The following is a 16,227-nucleotide window of genomic DNA, read 5'->3' as shown; positions in this document are numbered from 1 at the left end:
CGCTGATCCACCTCTGCCACTTGGAAGCTGAGAGAATTCTGTCCCTGCGGCCCGGCGGCGGCTCCCCTTCGCCTCCTGGGGCCTGTGCCTCCCTGCTGGCTGTTCCTGGCTTAGGAACTCACTGGAGAGAAGATGGCGGCTCTCACTAGAGACTCCGGGTCGAAGCCATCAAATTCTATCTTATTCCTTCAAAGTTCTTTAGCGTACTCTTCCATTGTATACAATTGGTAAAAATTTTAAAGTATTTAAGTACCTTTATGACAAATTTGGGTGCAGAGGCAGAGGCAAACTCTGACAATAATTGAGAACTGGCTGAACTGTCAAGTGTCTCTACCCTGTGTACCCCAGTTCTTTCTTTGACTCTCTTGTGGATTCAGTTACCCATCTTAATTATACTACTAAGAGGATATGTTTGGGTCAATGCCATCATTATACAAATGTTGCGGAGAGGCCTTACACAAATCTAGATCTCTTAAGTAACTAGATGTAGTCTTTTGAAGCAATCAAGAAATGAGGTAAATATAAGGGACAGGAGGCTGCTGCAGGGGTAACATGGCTCCTGCTTTACAGTGAGTTTTTCCTAAGTAGAAGGGATATCTGGACACATGTCAAATAGTTTATTAGTTACTTTTTTCTTATCTTATCACTAGGGTAGAGCACCTGACAGATGCAATTTATGGCAAGAATTATTTATTTTAGCTAAGTTTCCTTTGGAGGGAGGGCATGGCAACTTCGTTCATGGAGATAGGAGCAGCCTTGTCTGTGCTAGCATAGAGTTATTCATAGCTCAGTGGCAACTAGGCAGCACAGAAGTTAGGTTTGCAAGGAGACACTCTAATCTCACTCCTACTGCCCTATATTTTCAACTGTGCACAAAGGGTTCCACAAATTCTCTAACGACTGCCACCATTTGGGGGCCAAGTGTACAAACATATGAGCCTATAGAGGACACTTCAGCTTCAAAGCAGCATCAAGAGTAAATACATAAACTGGTAATATGGACATCCATTCTCTTGAGATATTATGCACTGCACATAACCTAAGGTGTCTTTCATCCCATAATGGATAAAACAATAGAAAGTTGTCCATAAAATGCTTATCTAATCACTCATGCTTGCGGCTCACCATTAATTAAAATTAGATTCTGATATATCTGAATGTATTGAAAGGGAACTTGCTCCTGCTTCACTCTTTCCTTACAATTCCTTTATGTCCCCTTAAATTGTTTCCCAAGGAACACGTCTAGTATGAGCCAGTTGTTCTTTAGGTTATCTAGTTACAAAACACTCCTAAGAAGTACCTCCATGAGCTGTTTCTACCAGCATATCTTCCCATACTTAATTTCTTACAAAGCACAGCTTCCAGAATTGAGTATCATATGCCAAGGAAGGAAGTGTGAGATGTTCCAGATTAGAAAACTATTACAGTATTGGAGGAAATGTGCCTCTCACCATTGTGGTAGAACCAAACATATGCACACTTACAAAGTTTTTCTATAAGGCCCAAGCATTTGACAACTGCAAGTTCTAAAGGATGGACTGGATTATTAGCAGTATCCAGGTGATACTTCAAGTTAAGTCTAGTTAGTAGTGTGAATGGTAGTATTTTTTTTTTAAATAAGGTGAAGTTTTATTCAACCAACTAATTTGGTGACTATATTCAACAGAACAGGAATTACTCCTTAGAGAAGATGAAAGATTAAAAGTGGCATTTTCTATCCCATGCCCCTCAACTATGAGTTTCATTAGTTTTAATTAAAAAGGTATTATATGCATGAATGACAGTGGAATCAAAGCTTGCTGTCCTCATGACTCTTACTGAATTCCCCAAATGTCAAGATACCATTAAAGATTCCGTAATGATTTGCCATATAAATGAATCCAAAGAGGTGAACTTGAAGGTTGATGGTATGGCTTTGTTCTCCTGTCCTAGGTATTCATAAGAAGCTTTGGGTCATTTCTCATCTACTTTATAGAGTAGAAGAATGTTATAAAAATGATGTATGGCTTCTCATTTATTCGTTAATCTCTCTGTGCTGATTGTTGACTTTCTCTCAACAATATGCATAGAAGGCTTGAAGTGGGAGATCTTGGTGGAACTTTAGAGAGAAGAGAAAGTCTAGAATTTCCTGTGTGAGCCAAGATAGATGGAAAGAATGATGCTGCAGTTCTGGTTTGGAGATTGAGGAATCATCCCTAGTAGAAACAAAGATTACTAAAGAAAAGGTGTCACATGTGCATGTGGTTGTTAATTGTGACTTATGACATGTTATATTTGATCTGTTCTGAGAGATCCAGAAGCACAAGGTGAATTTGGGTATATTCCTTTTTGAACCTCAGAGAGGAAATTGTTTCTAAATCATCTGGGCTATCACTTCAGGATGGAGTATAACATATCTATGTGAGGAAAGAAGAAGCCTTGGTAAGCCTTGGGTGAGATCACATCTATTTTTATAGGAAGAGTTCAGTACATTAAAATCATTCAGAAGGCTTAGCTCAGGGAAGAGGTACAAGGAATTGGAATGTTCACAGAATTATCATACTCTTGTGTGTCTCAGAATTTGCTCTCTCCTTTTGGAATGAAAGAGTTTTGAAAACATTCATATATTTCACACTGATGTTATGACAAATACATTTGGTGCTCAAAACTAAATTTTAAAAATTCATATTTTTTTAAGCCACACACATCATTATATGGTACCACAATGGGTCTTCTGTTTAGGCCAAGTGAGGTCTCTGAAGGAAGGGGTCATTCTTTTGTGGAAGTTTCTGGAAATTAATCTTTTAAAATTGTTCAAGTATTTGTAAATCCAATATTTGCAGCCATAGGACATAGGCTTCTGACTCCATGTTGGTTCTCAGTCTTGAGGGCTTTTGGGCCTTTTTCATGCCTTCCAGGCAACCTGACTAGCAATGGTAGCCTGAATTTCTCTCATACCTTGAATGTGTTCCTTTCCCCACTCGTTCCTGAAGTCACTCAGAGGGAACTACTCCTAAGTCAGTCAAGTTGAGCCCATACAGCTAGCCTAAGATAATCAATTTGATGCCTTCTGGCCTCAATTAAATTTGTGCATGAGTACTCAGGGATGCGGAGAATGGTCCTGCCCATCATAGCAAGCCTCTTCCCATCTCTTCTGTTCTTTTCTTATTCTCAAAGTTTCAGGAAAAGTTTCTACCTCTTCGCCTACTCTATCACATTCAGGAAGGACCAGTTGTTTCTTGTTTGTGTCTCCCAGACTTTTGGCTGTGCTTTCTTCCTTGTTATATTGTGTTATCACTATGTGTACAATTGTCTCCATGCCTAGGCTGTACATGTTCTAAGGGCAGAAATGATACTAGACTTGGTTAAGTTTTCCAGTTTCTCAGTATGACTGGTTCAGTTTCGTCTGTTAAGCACCTGAAACAAACATTCTAGAAAGTTCCTTGTCAGTAACCTCTTAACTCTTCATCTTTCAATTTGTCTTTCTCCTCTACTTTTCTCCTTCTATTAATCCAAATTCTGGAAGACTATGAAAATGTCTTTGTCCTCAATCACATAGAAGGTAGATTTCCATCAGAGACTAATTCAGTGGAGTATCACACAATCTTGAAACAGTCCTAAGTGAATGACAAAGCCAGTATGGAGTGAGCTGTCTGTCCTTGCATTTACAATATCCTCTGACTCTTCCATATGGGCATGGAAGTCCTGCCCATTATAGATGGGAAAACTGAGTCAAGACAATTAAGACATTATTGCAAGTCACTTATTTGAGCTTATTAATATAAGAGGCGAAGTGAGAGCTTTGGATGGTAGGTCTAGGTGCCTAGGCTTTTTACATTGTCTATATTGACAAAACTCATCTGATTTTCACATTATTCACTCTGCCCTCAGGTGGCACCACTGTATTGCCTCCTGTCTATTCCCCCTGGGTCAGTCAAATCTGAAGTTCAGAGATGCCCCTAGCCTTCTTTCCATGCTGGGCTCCATGACTCCAGTATTTACTGACCCATCTCCTTCCAGCAAAGACTCTCACATACCACATTTCCTGTTGTCTCTATATATCAGTATGTCAACTCTATTTCTGCACAAGGCATGGAGAAACCATGGATCATGGACAATTTGGCCAGCTTGGGCAGAAGTGAGAAGTCACATTATGCAAGCTGAGACCTGCTAGGTCTCCTTAGGGAACCCCTTGGATATATATTACCTGGAACATTCTTCATAAAGAAAATAGAAGTGTCAGAGTTCAGGAGGATAAAGGAAAAACGAATAAAAGTAGACAAGGGAACAAACTTTGCCTTAAGATATTAGTCAGCAAAATTGTGTGGAGTCAGAAAGGAGAATATGCTGGGGTGTGTCAAGGAAGATTTATACATATTGTAATTCTTAAGTACTGCTCCTGCCAGGCAACTATGAAAGCAGAACATTGTGTTTCTCTTGTTTGTTTGTTTTAACATGAGTAACTTAATTTTAGAGGTTCATTTGTTTTGTTTTGTAAAATTATAATTTTAAATTCATTGCATCTAGCCTTGCAAATTTAGCCATCATGTGTCATCTTATTACATGTTCACAGGGATTCCACCATGTGTGGGGCAGCCCACCTTCACCTCACCCTACTTGAGGTGTGCTAATGCAACAATGCATAGCTGCTTTCTAATCTGTGGATATCCTCAGATCAAGTGTGGGGAAGACTTACACATTCTTCCAGAATTTGCATTAACTGGCAATTATCTCACAAATGAGAGAGATGAAATCAGTCCATTTTAAAGCTTCTGTGTGTATCTCTTTGTAGAGAGTGCTCCTGAAGGGATAAAACTTTCTATGGGTACACAAAAAACTTCACTGGGTATGCTGAGATCATGAGTAACCAGAAGTCCAATAAACCAGATTGTGGACAGTGATTTCTGTGCCATTTTCTCTCTTTTATTTATCCATTTTGCTATGTTTGCTCCTTTTTATGTACAATCCTCTACAGTTGGAGGATGAGGATGCCCTGAGGGAGAGACAAGAGCCTATTCTTAGATCCTGTTTATCACCACCTAGAATAGTGGATTATTTTAGAGACATATATCTCAAAGCTTATAAATGGCAATGCTTCTAAGATTGTGTGTGAGCTACCCCTTCCTACTGTGAAAATGAGTGAAAGGCAAGGTGTGGACCAGACCAGGGCTCTTGAACATTTGTGCTTGCAGAGCATTATTTTCTTATGTTTGGATATTCCTTCTATTCTTGATGCAAAATAAATATAGTATAACCGGTGTTGATGTAATGACAGACCCCCAAAGGAAGCCCTCCCCCAGTGAACTCATTGTCCAAGTGTACGTACCAGGCTCAAGCAGTGTTTGTGGGTGAGGTGCACTCAGGTTAGTAGAGTGTGGCTGTGTCACAGGCTCTGTGGCTCACTGCTGTCACTTCTCATATTGCCTAGGGCACTGCCAACGGCTTTGAAAGAAGGCAGCCTGCTGGGCTGCTACAGGAAATGGATGGCTTTGGCTCACTTGGATGCTTTCAGGGGAACATGGACACATCAGAAAGATGAAACAAGGGCTCTTGAAAGACACCTTAGATGTTAACATCAACTCCAGAGGTGACTGCAGAGGATGAGAAACAGGGGTCAGTGCCACAGGAGACTGGCAGATCCTAATTCTCAATAGCCTGATGCATGCTACACTCATCAGCATGTATATAAAGTCGTTCTCTCTCTCTTATGTTTCCTATGTATCCTGCTTTTCAGACCCCTTTCAGATGCTACACCAAGTTGCATCTTGTCTTCATAATAACATTTCAATCTCTTTGGAGTCAATCAGGCCTCATTTTACAATCAACTGTGTCACACCCCTGGGTATGTTTAATCAATCAATTTCTTCATTGTTTCATTCATAAAGAGTAAGGAATAATTACTACAAAGGTGTATGTGTGTGTTTGTGTATATGTGTGTGTGTGTGTGAATGCATGTTCTTTGAGAGTACATGAGGTTCACATGCAAACATGGGCCAAAGAAAAACCATAGATGTCTTTCTTCAGGAACCAGCCCATGTTGCTTTCTCTTGAACCATGGCATCTCACTGGACTGGGATTTCCCAGTAGTCTAGCCTGGCTGGCCAGGGAGCCTCAGAGATCTGCCTGTTTCCACCTCTCTAGCACTGAAGACCCATATGTGGACATCTACCTCTTTCATTTTTTTCCCTGGGCTTAAGAACTCAGATCCATGTCCTTCCTCATCCCAGCACACAACAGTCTACCAAGTGAGCTATCTTATTTGCTATAAGTCGTAAAATTTCTGGAAAAAAGTTGATATTTATAAAATTCCTAGTCAATGAAATACACTGTTTAAGCCCTCTTTGAAAGTTCCTTCAGTGGTACAAACCATATTCTGCATCTTTCAGCTGAGGAAATTGGAGGGTAATCATGCTTGATGTAATATACACAGTTTGTCCAAGTCAAGGCAAAGCAATGATGGACGAAACTCTTGACCTGAATTTACCAAGCCTCCCTTACCCAGTACTGTAAACTGACTTGTGTAAATAAGAGAAGTGAACCATCTTGTAAATCTAGGGACTAGAAGTTCAAGCTCAGGATATTTGATAGTGCCATATACCCCATGAAAGAGTGAGGGAGAATACACACAGACACACAGACACACAGACACACACACACACACACACACACACACACACACACACACACCATACCACCATCACCACCACCACCATCTCCATTCCCTTAAACTAGGATCTCTTTAGGTAACCTTTGATTTTCTTAGCTGGCCCATTTGTTACTCCCATGTGTGCTGCTACCCACAAATGTTCATCTTCTTCCTGTACCTATGTCCATGTTTCATTTCATCTTACTACTGCATTCATAAAGGCAGTTTCTTTAAAGGGTGCCATGCGCTTTGCTTGGGCCATTATTACCATTATTCTTTCCCCATCCTTCTCCCCTCTTTGTTCCCTCTCCTTTCTTCACATTCTTTCAACCATCTCTTCCTCATTTTTTGTGTCTGTGTATGTGTGTGTGTGTGTGTGTGTGTGTGTGTGTGTTTGTTTGTTTACTATCTACATACACTCCAGGAACCATGAATCAAAAAAAAGTGCCATATGTGGCTCTCTAAGATTGTCTTATTTTACTTCATACAATGATCTCAAATTGAAACCCTTTTCCAGGAAAGAAAAACACAATTTCATTCTTCTCTATGGCTGAATAAAACTCCCATGTGTCAGACTGAGCTCATCCTAGCTAACTAAATCTGTAATGACCTTATTTTAAAGGATTGTCTCATTATGCATTAGTACCACAACATCTTGCTCTTTCTTTGGAGATAGAGTTCAAACCCTACTACATTATAATGTGCTTTCCCCTGAAACAAATGGCCTCGAAGCTGGGAGGAAGAGGAAATGAAATAATATTGTCTGGTACACTGAAGACTCTAAGAAATTCTTATTTCTCCAAGATTATTTTAGGATATGAAATCTTGCTCCAAAATATGTTTCTAAACTGTAGGAGTAACAGGCAAGGTGGTTGGTCAGTCAACAAACATTTTTGGACATGCAGTCTTCTGAATGTCCTTAAAATGTCATTCAGGAAGGAAGGAAATAACACTGACTTTTCCTCACCACTCCTGGACTGTAGGTTCACTCATTGCGTCTTCTCTGCAGTTTTGTCTGTAAGAAAATAAGGACAAACAAAGCTGGGCATGAGGTTGCTCTCCTGAAATCCCAGCACTCAAGGATCTGACACAGGAGGATTTTCAGTTTCCCAAAATACTTGAGTTTCACTGAAAGTTCTAGGCAAGCTTGCCTCAATAACAAAAGCAAAACAGAATGAAAAGAAGAGACAAACATGCAAATCCTATGTTTCCACCACAACCTGTACTAGAAATACTCTCTAAATTGGAGACAACTTACGAATGTCAGGGCCAAAGCTTGAGTGCAGAGTGAGTTCCCTGAGCCTCTTGAGAACCAGAGGTTTAAGAAAGCTAACGTTGACATAAACTACATCCATGTAACTGTTTCCTTTTTAATTTTGGATGCTACTGATGGAACTTAGGTTCTTACTGACTCTGCTACCTTACTAAAATAGAATCTCCCTAAATGGGAGGATTCTGTAAACTTCAGGTACTCCTGGGTCCATATTTAAGATGATGTCTTATTCAAAGTAACAGGGTCCAGACAACTAAAGGTCATTTCAAACAATTTAAATATTTTAATTACAGTCCAAAATTATCATGAAGTCAAACATAAAGGAATGCACGCACACACACATATATGTATACATGTATACATATATGTATATATATATGCCACCCTGGATGACAAAGTGAAAACTTCTGTTATAAAAATGCAACCAAATCATCATGAAGGAATTAAGGAAAAGTTACATCAGATGTACACATTGTTATTTCTTAGAATTTTCTTTTATTTTCTACTCATTTCTCACATGTACCACATTTGTTTCTAACTTCCACAGTCTTCTACCCAGAGCACTGCTTCCTCCTGTCCTTCTCCTCTTCCCTGCTTAATCTGTCACCTTCTATTGATTCTTCAGACTCTATGTCACAAAGTCATATAGATGCAGCCAACAATCTCACAGTCCTGAGTAAGACTTCTAGGTGCAAAACTCCAGAAGTCTCCTGAGTCTGGAGAAAAGGTACATGCCAGGGAGAGCCATGCCTACATTGAGTCCTCACACTGGCAAAGGATTCCTGGCTAGAGCTCATGAGATGCTCCACTCTATGTCTGTCCTGCTGACTTGCCAAGAAGCTGGATAGAGTTCCAGGCAGCTGTGCAGCATCTGTTTGGTTACTGTTGCATATTTTCTCCAAGCAAGGCTCTGTGCTATTCATGGAGGAAAGCCAGGTACTTAGTACACTGCTGTCACCAGTGTCATGGCCAAAGCTTGAGTGCACTATGAGTTCCTTGAGCCTCCTGGGAAACAGTCTACAGTCTAAACAGACACACAGCTGGAGGTTAATGTCTAAATAAACTACATCTAAGTAGCAAATGTTTCACTTTCTTCATTTTTTCTCTATGCTACGAACTGAAATCAAGGTCTTACTGAGTCTACTATTGTACTACTTTTCCAGGACATTATATTCTCTCTCTCTCTCTCTCTCTCTCTCTCTCTCTCTCTCTCTCTCTCTCTCTCACCCTCTCTCTCTCTCTTTTTGTGTCTGTGTATGTGTGTGTGTGTAAAAAACCTGTATGTTTGGGCTATGGGGAACCAGAGATGTCATGGATTAGAAATGTATAGATAGAGTTTACAAGAAATTATAAAAAAATGCCAGATATTAGAATCCTATTCATAAATTATTTCAACTTTTTGATAAATTGGGTCAAAACTTGATGATTTTGAGTGGAATTGATATAAATTTTTTGACTTTACATGTAAAGAAAGTTCTCAGTGCTATTCTAGAATTAGAGGTGGATGGGATTTTTCTGTTGCCTCACTGAGATTCCCCAATGGATAATGGCAAATGCCATTATCCTACTCTACTATACTACTACTATACTACTCTAGTTCAATTTCTCTTGCTGTGGTGAAAATGCTCTGGCAAAAAAGCAACTTAGTGGTTTATTTATGCTTACAGTTCTAGGTTACAGTACATTATTGCACAGAGTTCAAAATGATGGGAGCCTGAAGCAACTGGTCACTGCATATCCATGTCCAAGAGCAGAGAGATAAATGAACGCCTACCTACTCACTTGCTTGTCTTTCTCAACTCTATGTTTATAGTCTCATTAAGTTTGGAATCCCTTGCCTAGGGAATATTCCCACCGACAGTGAGCTAGGCCTCCCCCCTCTATTAGTTTAATTAAGATAATCTCCAGCTGGAGAGATGGCTCAGCGGTTAAGAACACTGACTGCTCTTCCAAAGGTCCTGAGTTCAAATCCCAGCAACCACATGGTGGCTCACAACCATCTGTAGCACCCTCTTTTGGTGTGCCTGAAGGCAGCTACAGTGTACTTAGATGTAATAAATAAATTTAAAAAAAAAAGACAATCTCCACAGAATTTCCCACAAACTGAGACAAGGTAGGCAGTTGTTTATTAAGCCTCTCTTACCAGGTGTTTCTTGCTTGTGTCAAGTTGACAATTACAGGTAGCCACCACAGTAACTATTATAAAGTCAAAACAGAATTAACCATGATCAATTACCTCTTGGTTATTACATCTTTTATATTCAGTTATCTTTCTTTCGCTCAAAGTGAAAACTTTTAGTACAGAATTATGAGTAGGTGCAGTAAGGTAGAGATAGAACTGAGCCTGGGCTGTGGGAAGACTGTGGGTCCTAGAGAGGAATCACACCATTGGAGAGTACAGTCTTACTGTGCCCATTACTGATGGAGGTACCCAGATTTTCTTGATGGTTGAACTTTTAGAAATCTCTTCAGCTTGTACACAAATTACTATGGTCTCAGAACATGTTGGGTCTCTTGGGAAATCTCGTCTCACCTCTTGTCATCTTGTTCCTAGCGATCTCTTGGTATCTTCTGGCCTCATCTCTTGTCATCTTGTTCCCAGCGATCTCTTGGTACCTTCGCTTGGGTAAGAAGCTTCTGAGCATAGTCCTTTAAGAATCTCTGTTGTAGCTTAATCTGTGAGAATGAAACCTACTGCCTCAGAAGTATCAGTCGCCCCCAAGCCTGACTAGACCATGCTTGCTGCCCATTGCCTAAATAACCACCTCTCTGGAATCTAGTGACATTGCTTCCTGGTCATTTTGGAGAATACTAGTAAGTCTTTAAAATGGCCATGAATTCTGGAATGGTATTTGCTATATCTATTGCTAAAACAAGTGCCTAACAATTCCATGATATGGATCATAAAGGGGATTACAGGAGTCCAGTTATACTGGCGTGCATTTCTCCATCAGCAGGTGTTTGTTGAACTTCTCCACATGCCTGAAATGATATACAGCAGAACAAGATCTGAATATCATCATCATGGGTATAGGATGGCAACACATTACAAATGTCTCCATGTGATGGATATTTCCTGGAATGTAAATTAATGGGCCCTGATTTTTCCATGAGGGAACCAGTGTGATTTGACATTGCTTGCCTGTAGACATATGTCTGTACTCCTTTCCTTCTTCTGAAGTAGAGTATGGGATCAATCCCACAGCAACTAGTATCAATGATCTGAGATATTGTTTCTACTATGGTGTTTTCTATTCCTGGACTGTATCATTAGGAGAAAAAATATCCACATTCACAGAGACTACCAAGAGAGCTGGCATTGTTACAGCAAGAACTTCTTGGTGTGGGGATGGTGAACTGAGTAATAGAGAAGAAACAACAGGATATCTATATGAGAACAGACCTCCTACCATCTTAAAAATGCAACATCTTCAGCTCCTTTATCACATAGGTCCCCAGGGAGGTGTCAGAGCACTTTAGATTAAAAGAATAATGAGATGACTCAACACAGGGTCATGAAAAGGTGCCTGGAGGCTCCAGGAAGCAATGCACAGACAGATGGAGATGGGCTGTGAATTCATATGACTCAGATTATGGCTTTTAACATTTTAGGATGTTAGAGAAATAAAAAGCCTTCTATGGACACTACTGTACTATGATTTCTAAATTTATTTCTCCGCTAGCAACATGAGACAGGATGCCCCCTGACTGTGCTGACCAGGGCAGCAAACAACAGTTTCCAACCAGCCTTCGATCTATGACAACTGTGACACTGAAGAATATTCTGTGCTGCTCTAGTTGTTTGGCAGATTAGCTATATCAACTACACTTTAGAGTTTGAAGTATGTTCAACTTGCCACATGTTTGTCAGATCATGTTTCCATTATAAGTCAAGGAATACTGCAGTTAGTATTTGGGCTCCTAAAAGTACATATACAAGTGTTCTAGAGAGGTGATATAGGAAGAGAAATTGGCATTTTAAGGGTATATAAGGCTTTCGTATAATAAAATCTCTCCTGGAGAAAGAGATTTAATCCTAGAAATGAGAAAAACTTACCTGCTAGTTTAGATGTGTGATTCTAGGCCAAGCACAGGAATGGCTGTTTCCTTCTGTGCTTAGGAAGTATGGAGAAAGCAGTCCTTCCCTCCACACTAGCTTGGTAAGCTCCACAAATATTATGCTGAAAATTCTTACCCCTTTGGTTTAAGAGCATTCTGAATCTCAAGCACTTACCCCATAAAGAGCCAGTCATCCCACAGTCATGATTTCCAGAGAGGCCACTGGAACTGGAACCCTGTTTCTCTCCACTTTGTTAACTAAGATGCAGAAGTAAGAAGCTTCCATTCCTGGACTTGGTCTCTGAGCTTCTTGTGGCTACTAGCCTTCTTTTAAGGTAGGTTTCTCATTTTAGTCTTATGTTTCCAAGGGCACACTGCATCCTCTTCACCCATCAAATATTCTTGTCCATCAAATATTCATCAGCCACTCTCTTTTAAAGATGCTAAGGGCCCAACTAGATATTCCAGGAAGGTCTCCCCCATTACAGGATGCAACTGCAAACAATTGATTTAAAACAAATGTAATGATTATAGATATCATGGCTGGGACTTGATACCTTTTGGGTACCAGCCAGTTCATCACTGCATCTTTATACAAATATCACATGTTCTGTCTTTGAGTAATAGTTCTTGAACATTGGTAATTACATGTATTTTCCTTGATAAAAAATAACTATTTAGTGTCCATTAACAAATGTTAGTGTATCTAGGATGTATATATTCACCAAACTTAATGGCTTACTTAGACTTAAACCAACCATCTTACTAATTTACTTTCTAGTATCTTCCTTTGCCTTCCTCTTGTGGGACATTATTTTTCATAAATATTTTGTGGTGTGGTAGGAGAAGTGACTCAGCAGTTAATAGCACTGACTACTCTTCCAGAGGACCCAGATTTTATTCCCAGCACCCTCATGGTGACTCACAACCACTTGTGAACTCAGTTCCACAGATTCCAATGCCCTCTTCTGGTCTCTGTAGGCACCAGACAAGCATGTGATAGACATATATACAGGCCGAACATTCATATACAGAAAATAATTTACCAAAAGTATTTTGTGTCAAGAGATTTAATCCTAATTCCTCCCACATGTGAGGCAAACACCACCATTGAGCCATACCCTCAACCCAAAGTATTGTTTTAATATTTAAAACATAATGCTGTGTATGTATTTATGTGTAGACATGTCGCATGTACCTATAGAATCCAGTAGAGACTTTCAAACTCCCTTGTGCTGGAGTTACAGGTAAGCTAGGAGTGTGGATACTTAAAGTTGAATTTGGGTCCTTGTGGATGCTACATGCTGTTAACCATCGAGACACCCCCTCCCCCACTGATACTCCCTCCCATATTCTTTTATTATTCATGGAAGTTCTCTTTCTTTTTCTGTACCCCTTCAAATTTTGGGGAATAATTCGTATCTGAAATTTCATTTGCAAATCCATTAGGGAAACCTATATTGCAGCTCTGCCACTGCCTTAGTTAAAAGGAGTAGGTGAACTAGTCCTTCTGCGGTATTTAGCACATAGTGTGTTAACCTTGCTGTGTTTTACTCTAACTTCCACAATCATTGCACAGTCCAAGTCACCCTGTGTGGTACCCTAGCTTTCAGAGTGGAGTGATGCAGCTTTCGCAAAGGGAGATTTGAGAGTGTATGGACATCAGGAGGCATAAAACTTGTCAAGAGATACACAGAAACACCTTGATATCTTTGCATGTTTAAAACACTTTAGCAGTGGGAATTACTGCAGAGATGAGGCTGATTTTGAAGGACTCTAAGAAAGTCTAAGGCAGTTAACAAATGAGAGCAGAGAACACCCATAAGTAAGTGAAATGTGTCTTCAATCTGTTCAGAGATGGATAACCTGTTTATTTAGATGAGGATGCAAATACAAATACAGTTTTATTTTTGTTGTGTTGTTTGTTGTTATTATTATTATTACTATTATCATCATTATTATTATTATTATTATTATTATTATTATTATTATTATTGCCACATGGGCTATAGATTGAGTTCACAACCCACACGGCAATAATAATAATAATAATAATAATAATAATAATAATAATAACAACAACAATAATAATATAATAGTTTTGCTTAGGAAAATGCAAGTGGATAGAAGTGTGGAGGAGTAGACTGAGACCAATATTAGATCTCTTTTTTCTTTTCTTTCTTTTTTTTTCCAAGACAGGGTTTCTCTGTATAGCCCTGGGTGCCCTGGACTTTATAGACCAGGCTGGCCTTGAACTCAGAAATATACCTGCCTCTGCCTCCCAAGTGCTGGGATTAAAGGCATGTACCTAGACCACTTTTATGGCTCTTTGACACAGAACTTGCAGGCTGGAATCCAATGTGTCATTGTGATTTCTTGAGCATTAGCAGTAGGGGCCTGGAGAAGCCATTTGCCTTAAAATACACTCCAGCATGAAGCAAACATGGGACAGTGGCTGCTGCTTAGAGTGAATGGGCTTCTGAAAGCACCTAACAACCTGTGCCAAATGTGCTAAAGTGGTTTTCACCAGCTTGCTGATTTCAGTGGTAAGTGTTAGTTAAGCAAGTGCGGGGGGCATATCGGCTCAGGTAGACTTCCATAGATACACTCAGAACACAGTGTGCCAGCCCTGCACTCCGCATTCGCCAGGTCTCTGGAAGGAATTCCCTCAGAATCTCCACCCCTTCTAATGCTGTCTGTCTGTCTGTCTGTCTGTCTCTCTGACTCTCTCTGATTCTCTCTGACTCACTCACTTGCTCGCTTTCTTTTTGACTCTCTCTGCTTTCTCTCTTCTATACTCAGTTTCAATAATTGAGATGAAATTTCTAAAATGTGATGGAAATATCCTAGGTATGTCTTATTAGTGTCAGTTGTTTGAAGTACTATTTTATAGTTGTTAGATGAAAGAAGTTGCTAGAAATAGGGAAACGTGCCATTTCCCTGGGCAAGCTGGAGAAACACTATCCCAGTCACCTATTTCTTTGCTTTTATTTTCAGAAACAGCAACATTTTAGAACATTGACATGCTTGGGAGCAAAAAGAATTGCACTCTTGTGGGAAGAATTTCTCATCAGAATAATGGTCCACAGGATGATTCCTGTAGCTTTTCCCTTACTATAATATGGGATATGGGTTTTATGTCTGAAAACCCAGCAGCCATTTTATGAATGTGTGGATGAAGAAGTGTGAAACCCAGTGTGTGTGTGTGTATCTCTGTGTGTGTGTGTGTGTGTATCTGTGTGTATGTGTGTGCATATATGTATAGGTGCATGTATGTTAAAACCTAAAGTTAATAAAGGTTCTATCACTTAACCTTGACACAATCTTGATGCACTCTAGAAATATGGTAAAGGTGAAATGCCTGCAGCTACTGGAAAAACAGTAGACTTTTAAGTAAGCATACACTCTAAAGTGAGTATAAGCATATAGTACAGTTAACATTTAAATCTGTATCATAGTCACCCTTCACCATTGCCTAGTGTCATATACTATATAAGTTGTATTTTTTATATAACTATTCATTCTATAGGCTAAGATAGTCTCAAATTTCAAATCCTCCTGCCTCAGTTCCCCTTGTTCTGGTATTACAAGTGAGTGTCCTTGTGCTGTCAATCATATAAAAGTAATTCTCAGCTGAGAAATTGGTTGCTTTCTCTCTCTCTCTCTCTCTCTCTCTCTATATATATATATATATATATATATATATATATATACATATATATATATATATATATTGTGTGTGTGTGTGTTACATATGAATGTGGGTGTTATACTTACATGTTTGTGCATGTGTGGTACTGATGAAATTGCATCTGTACAGGTGGGTATAGACATGTAGAGACCTAATAATTGATGTCAGGTGTGATCATTGATCACTTGTCAATTTATTATTTGAGGATTAAATTATTTATTATTCTCAATCAAACCACCATATGCTGTAAACACCCATGAGAGACCTTCGATATCATAATGTAAAAATAAAGTTGCAATATTGTTAGTTGTGACTATTTGCCTATGTATATGTTATTGTCTAAAAATTCCTCTATCCATATACACATCTTCTCTTGCAATTTCTTTCCCTAGTGTAACTGATCTTGAAGTCTTCATGAGATGTAGAGAAACTGGCTTGTCAATTAAATAGTTTCATATGGTAGTCTAGATTGGGCAACTTCCTTAGAAGTTGCATATCAGTGCTAAAGTGAGGAGAGTCTCAGGCAAAAACTAAGATGTTGGTCAGCTTTACCATATTTTTTTTTTTTTAATCACACTT

The sequence above is a fragment of the Mastomys coucha genome, unplaced genomic scaffold, assembly GCF_008632895.1.
Source record: "Mastomys coucha isolate ucsf_1 unplaced genomic scaffold, UCSF_Mcou_1 pScaffold20, whole genome shotgun sequence".
NCBI classification, from domain to species: domain Eukaryota; kingdom Metazoa; phylum Chordata; class Mammalia; order Rodentia; family Muridae; genus Mastomys; species Mastomys coucha.
This window is presented reverse-complemented; position numbering follows the sequence as displayed.